Consider the following 17,553-nt stretch of genomic DNA (forward strand, 5'->3'; position numbering starts at 1 on the left):
GTCTAACATCCTGGATCTCAAACTTAGCACGTCCGAAAATGAACTCTCAAATGCGTTTCCCCCAATCTTCTCTGTTTCTGTAAATTGCAACTCCATTCTTCCTGCTGCTCAGGTCAGACATTTTGGAGTTGTACTTGAAGCCACTTTTTTTCCTCCTACACCGTAGACCTCACCAGCAAATCCTGGCAGCTCTACCTTCAAAATGTATTTATAACCCAACCACTTCTCACTACCTCCAGCCACCCCTAGTCCAGGCCACCCTGACCTGGACTGTAGATCCAGCCTCCTTACTTACTGACCTCCTGCTTCCTCTCTTTCCCCCTTTGCAGCCTGTTCTCTACATGGCAGTCAGAGAAATCAGCTTATGTTACTCCTTTGCTCAAAACTCCCCGTGGTTTCTCTTCTCACTCCAAGCAAAAGCCCGAGTCCTTGCAACAGCCGTAAGCCCGTCGGCGCCCCGCCTACCTCCCTGCCTGCCCGCTTCCATGAGCACCCCCTGCTCATTGCTCTCCAACCACACTGGCTTTCTGGCTGTTCCTAAGTCAGAAGAAGCTCCTTTTCAAATTCAGAGCCTTTGAACTTCCTATTTCCTCTGCCTGGGATGTACCTTCCCCAGACATTCCCGCGTCCCACTCTGGCAGTACATTCAAATGCTAGAGGGGCTTCCCTGAGCACCTGTCTGAAGGAGTGGCCCTCATCACGCTCTTTCCTCTTCCCTGTTCTTATGTTCCTTCTTAATACTCATTCCCACATACCACCTTATTACTTGTTTATTTTCCCCCACCACTACCTCCATGGTAAAGTCCCTCAAGAGGAGTTTGGTTTATTTTGTTCATCTCAACTAATAGAATAGGGCACATTCTATTGATGACTAGAAGGAAAGACAGCAATCAACGCCTCACCTTAAGAAATGGGTGTGATCTGAAATGTTTGATAAGTTCATCCCAAGTAGGACCCTTCAGAGAGGCTTAATCCGTTCAATGACTGTTTCACTAATAAGAAAACTGAGGCCTAAAGACAAGCCCAGAGTCACATCGTAAGTACTAGAGCCAGGGCCGAGTTCTGTACTGCATACCGTGTACTCATCCCCAAGTCCGTGCTTTCTGTCGAGTCTGGAACACGCGGTAGTCTCAACTCCATGAATGATAGAAAATGTTTATCAGTTCATTCTGGTTCAAACTGGCCAACTAAGGATTTTAAGGGAAAAGACTTTATTTGATGTACAGTTTATTTAAAACCTTTCACTTTGGTTTTAGAATGAATAAGGTAAATGATCACAAATGGTAAAGCCGCTAACAGGTGCGAGTCCAAGTCTGTCGCACGGTTACATACTTGACAAGGATCAGCACGAGGATTACTCACAGTCACGACCAGGGGCAGTACTGTGGTCCCTGCTTTATAGCTGGAGAAACCAAGGTCAGGGAAGGTTAGAGAATTTTAAAAGTAGCACAAGTAGCAAGTGATGGGCCAGTGTCTGGACTTGGGCAGTCTGCGCGCAGAGCCGGTGTTCTGTTGAACCACGAAAGCTGCAGAGACTTGATACAGTAGCCAAGACACGGAAACAGCCTACATATCCAACGACAGATGAATGGATGAAGAAGCTGTGGTATATTTATACAACGGAAAACCACTCGGCCTTAAAAAGAATAAAATAATGCCATTTGCAGCAACATGGATGGACCTGGAAATTGTCATTCTAAGTGAAGTAAGCCAGAAAGAGAAAGGAAGATACTACATGAGATTGCTCGTATGTGGAATCTTAAAAAAAGAAAAAAAGAAGAAGACGACACAGATGAACTTACCTACAAAACAGAAACAGGCTCAAACAGACACAGTAAATAAACTTACGGTTACCAGGGGGACGGGGATGGGAAGGGATAAATTGGGAGTTTGAGATTTGCAAGTACTAACTACTATATATAAAATAGATAAACAATAAACAAGTTTATACTGTACAGCACAGAGAACTATATTCAATATCCTGTAGTAACCTATAATGAAAAAGAATATGAAAACGAATATACGTATGTACGTATGTGTATGAGTGAAACATTACGCTGTACACCAGAAATTGACACATTGTAAACTGACTATAATTTCAATTTAAAAAAAAAGAAAAGGCTGCAGAGGCATCATGCATAAGGATTTAAATCATAAGGATTTATCTGCTCTGTAAGTTCACTCTATTTTGCCCACTTTTCTGAAAATGGGACAGATATATATTATAAATACTATTCTGATAATTTTTATTATAAACCTTAAAAGTCTTACACTCACTTGCAAAATATATCTTATGGATGTTTCTCCTTTTAAAGCACAATGCAGAGTTAAAAAATATCTCTAGAGAACTGGTGAGCTTGGTTTTGAACACATCTCAAGGCATCATTCATTTTCATAAAAACCGTTTGGAGACATTAAGTGTTTGGGCTCTCTTTCTCAGACATCTCCTGGTGTCAGTAGCTGTGATGATCTGAAATGAGCCAGGCAGTTAGCTACGGTCTACCTAAGGGTTGATCATGAAAGTGCCAGGCAACAGTCCTGAAGGGAGGAAATGCCAAAGCACGAGCCGCGCTGGTAAGTGGGTCACTAAGTTGTCATGGGTCAGGAGGCGTTCTTAATGGCTCTTCTCAGAACTTAGAATTCTAGGGGCTGCTGACAATGCAGAGAAATGCAAGTTCAGAGGAAACAGGGTATCCCAGAGTCCAGGTGACTTATAACCCTTTTCAAAGAGTGCTAAGTAAGGTAAGTATGTCATTTTGATTTCAGCAGCAAGTTGTATGATTCAAGACAGGCTTAACACTATTTAAAATTCCTAAAAGGGGAAAAATGATGTATTGGCAATTCATCATCTAAGGTAACGTGGTTTTTTTGGTGTAAACTCTAATATTATTTAAATACACAAAGGCAAAGGCCCAAATATGATCCTGTAATAATTGGTGCATCACATGAGTTGGGGGGGGGAACCCATGGGAAGGAATATTCTGGAACAAAAAGGTCAGTAAATATCCCAGACATCCTGTTAAATTTGGCTATGGAGTCCACAGTGGGAGCCAAGAAGAGAAAATGGGAGGAAAGAAAATGAAGCTCGTCCTTCAGTTCTTTCCGTCGCTCTCCCCTGTGCTGCTCCTGGCTGGGAGGGAGGGGTGATCGCGGTAAGTACTAGCGCTCCAAATGTGTCCACGCCTTTAAGACAAAATCCGGAAGAGACCTGGATAGTTTAGCACTTCTTTATGAGCTTAAACATTCAACAGAGGGAAATACAGAGGGAAGGATGGCCCCAGGGCTTCTTTTACTTGGGTTCATGAGGGAGGAAGTCAAATACCAGCCAGTCTGTCTGCCCATCTGTGCCTTTATCTTCAGTAACAAGCGGAAGCTGTACTTAAGTTTTAAACCTAGGGCTGAATAATACATCAAACTGAAAAACACACTTGCCATTTTCAGGACTTTTTGTATAACTCTGAATTAGAGTATATTCTGCTGTGGCCTGGAAACGTACAGCTGAGAGAGTTTTGGTTTGGTCTGATTGAAATACCGTGGACTATGAAAAGCTCTGTGCCAGGAGCGTGGAGACATGAGTTCCAGCCCTGTATTTGCCATCATAGCTATGCAGACAGAAGCAACTCCCTCAGCCTCTCAAATCACAGTAAAGGGGTTATATTAGGTGCTTGTCTCTGAAGTCCCTTGCAGCTCTGTGAATCCTCCATGAATCTTTATTTAAGAGCAGGAGCCTGACAGAAACCTGTGAGCCACAGACACGAGCCTCAGATGTAATTTAAAGTTTTCTAGTAGCACATTAAAATTTTTAAACAGATTGGATTAATTTTATTTCTATTTAATTTTTTTCTTGTGCTGATTTTGTTTTCTTTTTTAAATTTTTGTTTTCAGTTTTATTAGGTATAATGACTACAGTTTTCACACACACATTATACTGCATGTAAATACATGTACACAGTACACTGCGTATTTCTTAGTTTACTTATCTGTACTGCTCATTGTTTCTAAGAACAGATTAGAGCTGTAGCTCTTCAACCTTACATAGTTATCAAAGGAATAAAGCCAACTACAAAATAAGAATCAGCAGAATGTGGTGATCCAGTCATAAAGGACAGTCAGATGTGCCTACACATATTCAAGAAATTAATCATCTAAGTTATAAATAAGAAGTCCATTTGTGTCCTTATTATATTAGTTTTTAGATTCCTCATATAAATGTCATATGGCATTTTTCTTTCTCTTTCCGGCCCACTTCACTTAGAATGGCAATGTATCTTATTTACATATGTATTTAACTGAGCAGGACCAAAACAGTACCTCTTCAATATGTAATTGCTATTAAATCACATTAATTAGATATTTTATGTTCTTTCCTTTGTACTACGTCATCAATGCCCGGGGTTTTACACTTGCATCCTTTCTTAATTCAGACTAGCCGTATTTCAAGTGCTCAACAGTCAAGTTCAGAGGGCTCGAACTTTTCTTACATAAAGATGAAGATATAATCTATCTTCAAAGTGAGACTATATGTAAAGTAGAAAAGCTATTCATTAAAATGTCAGGACCGATATATTGAGGGGTTATAAGGGAAACGGCGATTACCAGAGGGCTAGGACTTCTGATGGGAATCGCCAAGTGGAAAGATGCAGAAGGAGGCTGTGTCAGATGGGATTCAGAGGTCGGGCAGGTACGATGCCTGCCACGTCTACGCCTACCGATCCACCACTGCCCCTCTCCTCTTATCCACAGACGCACGCAGGATATCCAGTTAAGGTGCTTGTGGCCACAGAAAAATGGAGCCTCCAGATCAGGAGCCACTAATCTGGAGTCCGTGCGTCTTTGTGGGATCTTCAGGGAGAATTCAGGGAGTCCGAAAGTTGGACAGGGGGAAGTAACATCTTTATTTTTATTAATTGCCAACTCAGATTCAGCATTTCATTCAATTGTGCATGTAGGCAAACCACAGTAGAGTTTAACAGTACTGGCGCCCTCGTCCTCAGCAGAGAGCACAGATGCGTTCAGAGCACGTTCCATTTACCGCGTAGCAGACAACAGCACTTCATCGAAGTGGCAGCAGGTCTTAGCCCCACCACGAGAACTTGCCACTGAATGCATAAATAAACAAACACATACACTATCACATCACAGACTTTAATTTTGATACCTGAATTTCAACACAATTGGTTTCTCTGTAAGCCTGTGTATTTTTTTTTATTAAAAATGTTATTCCTAGAAAGGGTCCATAGGCTTCACCAGGATGCCAAAAGTGTCCGTGGCACAAGGCACTAGATGAAGAGTCTGGGTCCCTGAATGACCCCAGCCTCGTTCTCTATCCCACACCGAATCAACACTGGATTGTAAAGAGTGAGAAATAAGTCGCTGTCATGTCAAGCCACTGAGATTTGAAGAGTGTTAGTTTCAGCAGTTAGCCCATTCTGATCAACGTATAACTGAAATCTGGCTGTAGGCCAATGCTGATCGGTTACAACTGTGACCAGACACCACACACTGCAGAGAAGGGCACTGGCAGTGACATGCTGGTAAACTGGGTCTCAAAGAAAAAAAAAAAAAAAAAAAAAAGACCCGCCATGGCTGATTTCAAACCACCAATGTGACGTCACTGAGCTCTGAATTAGGAAGGAGGCCTCAATTCGGTGCTTCCAGCCAGCCTGAACTGGCTCCTGGCACACCACCGGGCCTGTTCCCCCCATGACAGGCCCTAGAAAGGTGTCTGTCTCCCCTGGTTGGAGGGGAGGGGTGTGTGCAAAATCTTAAGAATAGTTGTTTAAAGGCTCCCATTTAAACCATCATGTCTGACTTTTTCATAATGAATAAATAAAGCAGAATAGCTTAGATGAAGTAATTTGTACATTCAACAAGCTGTTGAAAAGAATCTAATTAGTACTAATTACAATACTGAGTGTAGTAACAAGTTACAACGCCACTGCTTCTGTGGATGCGCCATGTTTAAACACTCTGAAACGCTAATCAGCCCACAGGACGAATGTGTGAGAGAGGCATGATTCAGCAGTCCCTGAAAGCCAGTTCTTTACTCTGGGAACATCGGATGCTGCTCCTGGTAGGAAATAGCAAACTGATTAGCATGATGGCAGGACTAGGAGATTCCACAATTACATGACCTTCGTTTCTGACGTTCCTTGATGTCACTGGGCCTACTGCTGTCCCTTCTTACATACGAGAAACTGAATGTAGCCCACTGACAAATCCAGACTCTGCAGAGAACCCAGCTTCAGAGTCAGCAGGTCCACAGCAGATTATCTTGCCTGGTTTTCAAAGCTGAAAGCTCCAGTTATGAGTCTGTTGTGCCTAATTCCCAAATATAAATACTTTCTTTTAAAATTACAGCCACTATGAAAAACAGTACAAGCCTTATCAAAAAATTAAGAACAGAACTACCATATGGTCCAGTATCACACTTCTGGGTATCTATCCAAAGACTATGAAAACACTAATTTGAAAAGATATATACACCCTTTTGTTCATTACAGCATTATGTATAACCGCCAAGACTGGAAACAACCTGAGTACCCATCGACGGATGAATGGATAAAGATATGCCGTATTTCTGTGTATATGTGGGTGTGTGTGTAATGGAATATTACCCAGCCATAAAAAAGATGAAATCTTGCCATTTGCAACAACATGGATAGACCTGGATAGCATTATGCTAAGTGAAATGTTAAAGACAAATATCACATGATTTCACTCATGTGGAACTGAAAAACATACAAACAAAAAATCAAAATAAATGAACAAACCAAGCAAAACTAAACATGTAGGTACAGAGAACATAGCAGTGATTGCCAGAGGGGAAGAGATGGTGTGGGGTAGGGATGGGTATGAAATGGGCAAAGGGGATCAACTTCATGGTGAGAAATGGAAACTAAAGTTTTGGTAGTGAGCATGCTGTAATGTATACAAAAGTAGAAATATAATGTTATTATATACATGACACTTATATAATGCTATACACTAATGTGACCTCAATAAAAAATAAATTTTAAAAAATCATAAAAGGACATATAATAAAATAAAAGATAAAGACAAAATTAAAATTAAGGAGTTGATTAAAGGTACCATTTTGCTAAAGTTAACTTAAAGTGACTTAATACTATGTCTGCTTTCACTTATTGGTAAATTTCATATTATGTTCTGCTAACATTTAATTTTTGAATTAATTTATTTATAACCTCATCCACTGAAAATATTCACTTCAGAAAATGGTCAAATCATTTTAGAATTCAGATATGGAATCAAGGATTTAGTAAATGTTTCAGTTTAAACCAAGGGGTACACTGCTGGTATATCTTATTTAAGTGAGTACATCGCTGTTCAGCTCTTAGCAGCTTTGTGCTCCTTTCCATTAGGGAAAAGGCTGTGTGGACAAGACTTGGAATTTCTGGAAGAACATCTGATATCCTGTTACTTATTCTCTGAGACGTTGACTTGCCTGGGACATAGTAGGCACCCAATAAATGTTAGGGTTTACTGTTGTTATTATTCCTCAGAGCAGTTTGCATTTTTAGTTAAGAAGTGAGATCCCAGTTGACATGCACAGGTCTTGGTTGTGTTCTAAAATGATTTACTTTAAGTTTAAACAGTATGTTTCAATTAATGTTACTAGTTTAATCCTCCAACCACTTGAAATGTTTATACTCTAGATATTACACATTTGTCATGGTTGCTAGTAAAATTTATCTTTATTCTAACTCCAAGCCTATGTCTGTTTTGTTTAGGCAATTACTCAATAGCTAGCTAACTCACTCAACATTACTTACATAGTAAATAACTTTTAAAACAAACACATTCAATCCAAATTGGGGAAAACCTCAAAATTCTTTTGAGCTCATCACAGAAGCTGTCACTTGCCCCGTGTGAGCCCCAGAGGTAATGGCGTGTGATCACTAATGAAAGATGTCTTTCTGAAAGAACATGCACAATTTCCCTTCACTTCTGAGTTGCTCCTGCTCATCTGTCTTGGCCCCAAGCCAGCCCCCTGTCAGCAGTTCTTCATGGAGACCTGCTCCGCTCCTCTCCCAGATCTACTGAGAACATACAGCTACATTCCAGTTCCAACAGATGTTCCAACAGACTTCAAAAACCCAGTATTCATGTTGCTCTTTCCTAAAGGCAGGAGACAAGAATTATTATTTCTAGCTTCCATTTCTGTCCTCATTGTGGTCATGTTTTCCTCTACTTTAGCATATGGAACATATTTATAAAAGCTGTCTTAACATCCTCGTCTGCTAGTTTCATCATGTCTGTGACTCCTAAGTTTGTTTCTATTGATGGATTTTTTTTCCCTTTGAGTTATGGGTATTCTCCTGCTTCTTCATTTGCCTGATAACTTTTGATTGGATGCTCGGTATTGTGAAATTTACATTGCTGAATGTGTATTTTATTATATTCCTATAAAGAATGCTGGACTTTGTTCAGGCATGCAGTTGAGTTACTTTGGATCTGTTTGATCCTTTTGAAGACTGCTTTTACATTTGTCATTGGAGCAGGTGCAGACCAGTCTTAAAGTCTCGGGCTGTATTTCTGCTCACTGCTACTAAGGACTCCATACAACGCTCTGGGCATGACAAGGTCTTTCTACTTTGAATAATCAGAATGTGAACCATTCCCAGTCCTAGATGTGCTCTAGGAGCTGTTTGGCTCTATAAATTCAGATACACACGATCTTCTGTTCTAGAAAATGGTCTTGTACTATTTCTTTGCTAATTTTCTCCACTTCATTTTCTTTGTTCTCTATTTCTTGGGACTTCTGAGTTGGGTATTGAAATTTTTGGATTGACCCTTTAATTTTTTAACTTAATTTTTTAAAATATTGCTTCTTCTTTTTTCCATCTTTTGATCTTTTTATTCTATTTTCTGCAAGATTTCATCAACTGTATTTTCCAAAGCACCAACCGGATTTTTTTAAACTTTCAATTATTAGATTTTTAATTTCCAAGAGATATCTCTTATCCTATTACGTGTTCTTTCTTCCTTGCATCCTTAACTTGTTTTCCAAACTCAATACTTCTATTATTGCTTAGGACATTCACTATAGTTCAAAATTTTTTTCTCCTTCCATTTACTTATCAAGCAAATATTTATTGATAACAAACCAGGCACCAGACACTGATTTATCAAAACAAAGACACTGCTTTCATGGAAGTCAAAGTGGTAATGGGCAGGCAATAAAAAAAAATCAACAAATAAACATACCATGTCTGTAAGTAGTAAGTGCTGTGAGGGAGCCCCTCCATCAAAACCCTCTGCCTTTTGCTCACTACACTCCAGCCTTACCCTTTCTTCAGTTCCTTCAAGTTCCGTCCCCTCCTTCCCCCTTCTGTACTCTGTCCTCTCTACTCAAAATACTTTTTCCCTGGTTCTTCACATGAACAGCAACTTATCATCCTCGTGACCACTGTATCTTAAGTATATTTCATCTCATTGCCCTATTACTACCATCAGTTTTCTGTCTCAGTATCCTTTTTATTCCCTTCTACCAAAACTTGTAAGGTTGGTTACCTACCATTTAATAGCCATTCACGCTTCTTCTTTGCCAGGTGAACGTGACTTTGTTCAGGTACACTTATAGCCGTGTGCCTCGAGGAAGACTGGCCCTAGTCCCAGCCAGGGGCGACTCTGGATTAGTCTAACCAACTCAGGATAATTCCATCTCTTGCCAGTGATGGCTTAGGAAGGAACATGTGACCTAATTAGGACTGGTGGGCTGTAAAGGGAAATCTGCCAGGAAAACATCCGGGGAAGGTTTGCTATTATGAAGAGACTCAAGAATAGACAGCCCTGTTCTCAGCCTCCGGGACTTTGCTTTACTTAAAAATGTGCTATGCACTCATCTTTCAACCATCGGAGAGCAGCCCACAGATAGCAGAAAGATAAAAATAACCTGACCTTGAGACTACTGAGCGGCGGAACTAGTCCTGTGTTCATGCTTCTTTATGTTCCCGTGAGCTCTTCTTGATAAATCTAGTAGATAATGAGCTTCAAATGCCAAAGAGACATCAACATAAGGGCTGATGCATCAAACAGTACTTACTTGGGAAACAAAGAAAAGAGAACAGAACGGTTATATGCTCTGATACAGTAAAATCATAAAATTGGAGGAGAATCAGGATATACAAAAATGTTGTTTCTGATTCTCAAAACAGTTTGTTCATCGGTTTGCCACAAATAATTGATGGTGGTAGTATCCACATTAGTGTCTGAGACTGCTGAATGTGGGACAAAGCAAATACGAATTTAGGGCTATTTAATTCTATTATCCCTTGTGCCTTTGAGAACCAAGAAATAGAGACATAAATACAAGGTAGCGAACATGTATGTTTTCAAAGTTCTGTCACTAAAAAGGTCCAAAAGCAAGAGCCAACCCAGTCATAGCAAGGAGCCTGCCTACACCCAAGCTGTCATCGTGAATACCATTTCCCACTTAAAAGACATCAGGGATTCGTATAGCTGTGGCTTCTTCCAGATCTGGGAAAGGAAATAAACATGGTGAACCTACAACATCTTGACCTACCAGAAGGTAAGGAAGCCATCGAATACTCTTAGAGCGATTCCGAAGGATTCAGGGGCCAACTTGAAGAGGCTTTCCTTGCCAATGATGGGAAATTTGAGCTTCAATAAGGATAAGAATTATAATGAAATTCATGAGTTCATAATGATATTTTTAAGTTATCTGATCATTTTCAGGGGATGACAGAAAACTAACAAATTATTTTAAAAACTGGTAAACAAAAGAAAGCATACGTTTTTTATCCAGCCTTTCCTATATGAACTAATATGAAGTAACCAAATAGTAAATAATCACCCTATGAAGTTATCCCAGCTAGTAAATGAAAACAAAATGTCACGATTAGAATATCACCATATTTCAACCCCGTGAATTAACAGGTCCTGGCAATGGCTGCTAACATCACAGAAAGAGACAACCAGATGTTAGGTGTCTCCCAGTGAAGAACACAGTACCACCTACAGCCTTGACAAAAGCATTCATCTTGAGTCTGATCACGTTTCACTATCCCTCTGTCACTTTGGAGAAAATGTGTGAAACTGCACCATGGGCAAATTCCAGACTGTGGAAAACCCTACGTGACCAATAGCCCAGATCTGTCAACAGATAATTTGCAAGCAAAAAGTCAGAGATGTAAGGGAAACCTGTAGATTAAAAGAAACTTAAAAGAACTAGTTTTTAAGTGAGCAAGACTGAACTATAATATCTACAATGGCAGCCCCCCCCAACAAACCGCAGTTCGAGGTATTCACGACTTTGTGGAATCCCCTCCTCCTGAGTCTGACCTGGCGCTGAGACTTGCTTTAACCAGGAGAATGTGGCAAGGGAATACTGTGCTGTTCCAAGGCTAAGCCATAAGAAGCCCTGGCAGCTTCTAGAAGTTTCTGCATTCTTGAAAACTCGAATCTAGCATTTTAAAAGTTCAGGACTCTACTGGACAGACTAGGTAGAAAGGTCACATGGAGAGACAGAAAGCTTACCGAGGTTGAGACCGGCCACCAGCCAATCTGCCACATGAATGACAACCAAGCGATATGAGGTAACACCCCCCAGCTGAACCCAGGGCAGATGCAGAACTGTGAGCAAATAAATAGTTGTTCCAAGAGCCAGTATCTCTGGGGGTAGTTTTTTTGGGAGAGACAAAGGGGTCTAGGATGGGACGGGGGCACATGGAGACTTCTGGGATGGCTAGTGAAGGTCTTCCCATTTCTTGACCTGGGCGATGGCTACAGGATATTTGCCTGCACTAAGCTATGCATTTGTTTTGCTTGGTTTTTGAGCCTATGTTTTATTTTTAAATAATTTTTTAAAAGAAAGAAAAAATCCACATGGTTTGGCATAGAGACCTTTACTCTTCTTCCAAAATTCCTTCAGACTGTGGACTTTTTGACAGTCACTTCTGGGCTCCTAGTACAAACTATCGATAAATTCTAACCCCATGTACACCAGCACGCAAACAAGTGCAGGCACAGAGACATAAACTACTTTGGGTCTTAGACCTCGCAGTTTGCAAATACGAATTAATTGCTTTCATATGTCTAAATCTCTCCCTCTTCTAAGTGAGAAAAATCATGTAGCACCAAAAAAAAAAAAAAGAGGAACTTTTATAAGCTGGCTTGCATTTACTGGCAGAAATTTGCTAGTCTCCTTTCAAATGAATTTTCCAGTTTCAAAGACAAAATCTGTATTGCATTTGGGGCTGTGTGTGTGTGTATTTTCGTTTGGAACTGTTAGAATCCTAGCGCTCATGTCGTATGTTTTACTAAAGTTCTTTAAACAGATTGTAGCAGATGAACTGTGTTCTTTTATTCTTTTGTCTTGCTTTTCATTACTATCTCTGACTTCATGTTCCATCTCACGAAGTGCTGTGCATACCTTTTTTTTTTTTTTTAACTTAAAATGGTGTTAGCTAGCTCCACTGACAAAAATAGTTTAAATTTCTGATTAGGAGACTAAAATTCACTGCCATAATGCACACTGCCTATTTTGTAAAACTTTCACAGCACATTTATTTTAATTGAATTAGAAACCACTGTCACAAATTGTGCTCCAGTTTCCACCTGGGAACCCAGTTCAGGTCTTCCCAGAGCTTCCCGCAGAGTAAAAACCACAATCCCTTCAGTAGTCCACAGCAAAAATGAATAGAATAATAAAATACATAAAAATCACTCTTGTCATTCTAAGAGTTACTATTACTAAAGCGGCCTTGATGAAGTGGTCCTCTTGAAGTCAGTGTCCACTGAAAAAAAAAAGGCTTCATCAAGATCAGATCTGATGGAGCATCTGACTCTCTGAGTTCATCAAAGCATGAACTGGGACCAAGAGAGGTCGCTGTTTCCTCCACAGGGACAGGAGAAAATGCTAATTTGTCTCAGCCTAGTGTCTTTGTTACTGATGAATCTTAAAAAACTCAATTCACATTAAATTCCCGAACTATTGACTTCCATCCACAAAGACTGAAGGTACCAGAAAGTCATCACTGCCCCAGAACTTCCCACCCTGCAGCAGTTTTCCTGGTTAAAACCTCCTGTGGTCAGCGAGGTCCGTCAGGGCCCCGCCGCCCTTCCCTGCGACTACCTGCGCCTGGCGGCGCTCCCGCTGCTGGCTCCGGCTTTAAGCCTGCCCCCCTCCCGCTCACCAAGAGCAAAACAGCAGCTCCAGGCACCACACTTTAGATGTAACAAAACCCAAAAGGAGGGGAGGAAAGATGCACGTCTTCCCTTTGCCTCCTTTTAAAAAGGGAAGAAAACTTTCTTAGAAGCAGCCAGCAAACTTCCCTTCGAGCTTCAGTGGTGAGATTGCACCACAGTCCCATGCCCTGTATACAGCTGGCCCTTGAACATCACAGAGGAGAGGGGAGGGTGAGGGGCACCCACCCTCCACACAGTTGGCCCTCTGTAACTGCGCTTCCCCCACATCTCTGGCTCCCTGTGCCCGGATTCAACCAGCCGAGGCTCATGCAGTGCTGTAATATTTACTATCAGAAAAAAGTCGGCGTATAAGCGGACCCACGCAGTTCAGACCCATGTTGTTCAAGGGTCAGCTGTAATCACGGACAAGAATGCACTGCCATGACAGCTATGGGCTTATCAGCACCCACCCCCCCAAAGCCATGAGTGGGGCCAGCCTCTCTGAAACAGAGGGCTGCATGGAGGATGTTCAATACCCAAACACACTGGGGTTCTGTGACGGAGGAGGAATGCGGGAAGGATGTTGGGTTGGCATCCAACAGTGTCTGCCACACTCTGTACCCTAACATTCCACCCAACACAAAGGTGAAAAGCACAGGTGAGGGCTCCACAGGTCCGCGGCTGGGTGCTGAGGGCGTGGGCCCACGCACACCAAGGAATCGTTACAGAAGGCCGACTGCACGTTCTGCGCTGGTGTCCGACAGCACAGAGGGTCGGCACCCCTAGCCTCGTGGTGTTCAAAGGTCAGCCGGATTATTACCAGCCAGATAAACTGAACTACAAGATTACACTGTCATAGTTATTCAGACAAATCACACCAGTTCTTACGCCCACCCCCTGTGGACAAATTATAACTGAAGAATAAGCAAGTGTGTGGACGAGTATCATACATCCAGGCTGAGCAGACTGTAAACTCTGTCTTCCACTCACCCGGCCTAGGGAGACCTCACTCCGGACACTGTGATCCGCATACATTCTATATGCTGTCACTCAAGTCAACTCATAAATATGAGAAAATTCCTCTGAGAGAAAAAAACCGAAATTCCTTTGTTGTTTTTAAGCTGAAACTCATTCTTACTTTTTATAAGCATCAGATTGCTGATGAGCATTTCCGAGGAAGTCACGGGGCCCTTTACAGGTTAGGTGTGGTTGGCTCTGTAATAGTAAGGCTAGGAAAGGACAGTTTTCCCAACTGCTATTTGGGGCTACCAGGCCTTGGAGGTGACCCCCAGCACCCCTCCCCCCGAGAACCTGTGTACCCACCGCTCTCAGCGGCGGCACCAATTTTCCAGTACTTTTCTGACCTCTCACAAGACTTATGTGGGTGTTTCAAGTTTGTTTTCTTTTGATTCACTAACAATTCAGTGGTACTTTTTAAAAGGAAATAAAATGACTGCTTAAACAGGAACACACTGTTTTTTTGAAGCTGTGGTTCACTTTTAGAGATACCAAACATTTAAAAAGAAAAAGAAAACATGGCAGAAAAAGAGAAGAGTGCCCTAAACTGACCACTGATGCCTGGATTAAATGAGCTTTCTTTCTCATTAAAGAAAGACCCTTTTAGGTCACTGCTAAATGCACCCTCTAAGCTAATAGATGACACTGCCCGTATGATTACAAGCCGGTTTCAGAATTACTTATTAATAGAAACATCTTATCAAGGGAAGTTACTGAAAGATTTCTGGACCCAAGCCCAAAAATGTGTTCTGTTGTTAAGAAGCATGAGTGTGACAGTAATTTTCAAAACTAACTTCTTTACAAATGAAGTTAACACCGTAACACTCTGATTACCTTTACCTAGAGATTTACTAAACTTTAAGAAATAAGGTACTTTGAAAACATCCATGTGACAAGGATCACTATTAACACAAAGACTTGAAGCACACGAACCAAATGACAGCTGTTAAATAAGTTGGTGAAAAGTAAATGTGGATTTAGAATCATTAGCACAGTAAGAGAATGGCTGCTTGTCAGACATACAAGATTAAGTTTAAAAAACTCACTGCAAACATGGTGACTAGCTGTTCTCCACAGCAGCGAAGTTTATTAAGCTTGAAAGAAATCTGTTGTCCTAGCTACAGGAACTTTCAAATCTATAATATTTCACTGGCAGCTCCTTTATGAGAAAGGTCATAAAGTTGTATTTAAACTTTACTGTCACACTGTCAACTGTACTGCTTATAATTAAATCAAAGCTTGAGAATATTTATGGACTGAAGGATGGGCAAAAAGCAGGGAAGACAGTGTTGTGGGTTTTTTCCCGAGATCTGGGGCTTCAAAACCATCAGGAAATCACAGGCTCATGACCCTCACTTGCTCATGCACCAACAATTCACAGCACCATGCGTTTTTCCAACGCTCTTTTCTTTTTTGGCAAGACTAGTGTTCGCAGATGAGGCAACGTCTCATTTTCTCTGGAGGTGCTCTAACATTAACTCTCCTCTGCCCTTCGCCCCTGCATACCTTGCAAATGCCCTCGCAAAGAAGGAGATAAAATTGAACAAGACTAGAGGATACAATGGCTGTCACACAATCTGCTCTTAGTGTTATGCCTTCAGTACACATTCATTACAACTCCTTCTTGTCCATTAGCTGTCTCATATTTTTGTATGTGTAAAAACTTAATTTCAGAATTAAAAAGGTAACATGTTTTCTTATCACGAGCACAGTCCTGGCATGAGCAGCAATTGTGGTAACCATGACGTCTTCTTCAAGCAAGCTAACCGCTCGCATTGCTGGACTTACGGCGATCACTGTGGATGGCCATGCTGCAGCTCTGTTTAATGCCATGCACATATTTTGCTAATGACTAAAGGCAAGCCCCATCTCACAAAGTTCCACTACATTGTTCTTTCAGTCCACTACACACTGGTAGAAACAACAAGCATGTAGTCACATTTCTAAGACGAAGGCAGGCTTACCTTAGGTCTTTTTCTAATATAAGTAAGTCATCCATCTTTTCTGCATTTTAAATAAACAGCAAAGGGATACTTGACCAAGTTTTATCCCCTGACAGTGTGGGTTGTTAATGATCCTCTGCCTGGATCCATAAAGCACCAGAGCAGAAGTCTGGAAAATCAATTACATCGCTCTCAAGTGCCCTGATTTGAGATCCTTTTTAAATGGTTTTAAATGTTGTGGTGACTGAAAACAAATATGGAAAAAGGACATGAAATAAATGCTTTCCTCTTAGGAAATGGTTCAGGGGCTAGAAAGAGGTATCAGAAAGAACTTAACTAAAAACAAACAAACAAACAAACAAAAAAACAGAATTAGGGTAAAACCCAGAGTATAACACCTGGTTGGGTTTCTTTTTGCTTTTTTTTTTTAAATGGAGGTGCTGGGGATTGAACCCAGGACCTTGTGCTTGCTAAGCACACACTCTACCACTGAGCTATACCCCCCCCCCCAAACACCTAGTTTAGAAGGTATTTCTAAAGTCAGAAAACCAGTAAGTTCACAAGATAACCAAATGTTAGGTAGTGGCTGTGGGCAAGGTTTGTGGGGAAGGGAAAAAAAGAGGCCAATTACACCCATAAGATAAAGAATCATGATTTCCTGCAGTTTCAGCTCAGCTTGGTTTTTGCTTTCTTCTGCCGCACACTGACTACAGCATTACAGCTCTGAAGGTCTCCCAGGTGGGTTTCTCCCCATCTGTGATCTTAGCAACTGTTACACGATATGCTGATGTCCCTCTTTTGCTCCCCCCACCCCCTTCTCCACGAAGGGAGGGGAACAGAACCTTACAACCCGGGAACGTAATGACATTGTCCTTTCTGCCTCTGATGAAATCATCCACAAGTGACATTATGAAGCTCAAGTGAAGCAGTGGCCGACACCGCATTTTACAAAACCAGGCGAACATTATTACCAGCAGGGAAATTCTGCTTTATGGGCCGGGAATCCCCTAGGAAATCTATAGAAGCGAGGGATATCCCCGCTGTTCTCTTTGCGGCAAGTTCACAAAGAGCTCAGAACTGACTCCAGCGTCGGGTACCGGAGGGCGAGGTGTTGCTGGGGTGGGGGGTGGGGGGAATGGAGGCGGGGGTGGGAGTGAGTGGTGGGTACAGAGCAGACACCGAGGCGGGGCGGAGCGGAGCAGAGGACACGGGGTGGCCCCGCACCCCGCAGCCCGCACCTGCCTCTCCCAGCCGTCCTGCCGCGCTTCCCAGAGCACCGCCGCCCACGCTCCCCCCGCTGCTCCGTCCCCCGGCCCGGCCAGGGCGCACCGGAGAGCTGCCCCGCGGCTGGGCGAGCCCTGACCGGGGAGGCGCCGTCCGCCCCTGGCATCCCTGCGCCCGCAGGTGGGGAGGCGGCGGTGGA

General features: G+C 42.0%; 1 protein-coding gene and 1 non-coding gene across 2 annotated transcripts in view; both read right to left on the bottom strand.

Annotated features, from left to right (window-relative positions):
- The window catches only part of NIBAN1 (niban apoptosis regulator 1), a 145,895-nt gene that overhangs the window by 127,941 nt on the left and 401 nt on the right, over positions 1–17,553 (bottom strand). The gene's annotated exons all lie outside the window — the stretch shown is intronic.
- TRNAA-AGC (transfer RNA alanine (anticodon AGC)) lies at positions 16,563–16,634 on the bottom strand. The gene has a single exon. It is a non-coding gene; the product is annotated as a tRNA-Ala (tRNA).

This window comes from Camelus dromedarius, chromosome 23 (genome assembly GCF_036321535.1).
Source record: "Camelus dromedarius isolate mCamDro1 chromosome 23, mCamDro1.pat, whole genome shotgun sequence".
Taxonomy (NCBI): domain Eukaryota; kingdom Metazoa; phylum Chordata; class Mammalia; order Artiodactyla; family Camelidae; genus Camelus; species Camelus dromedarius.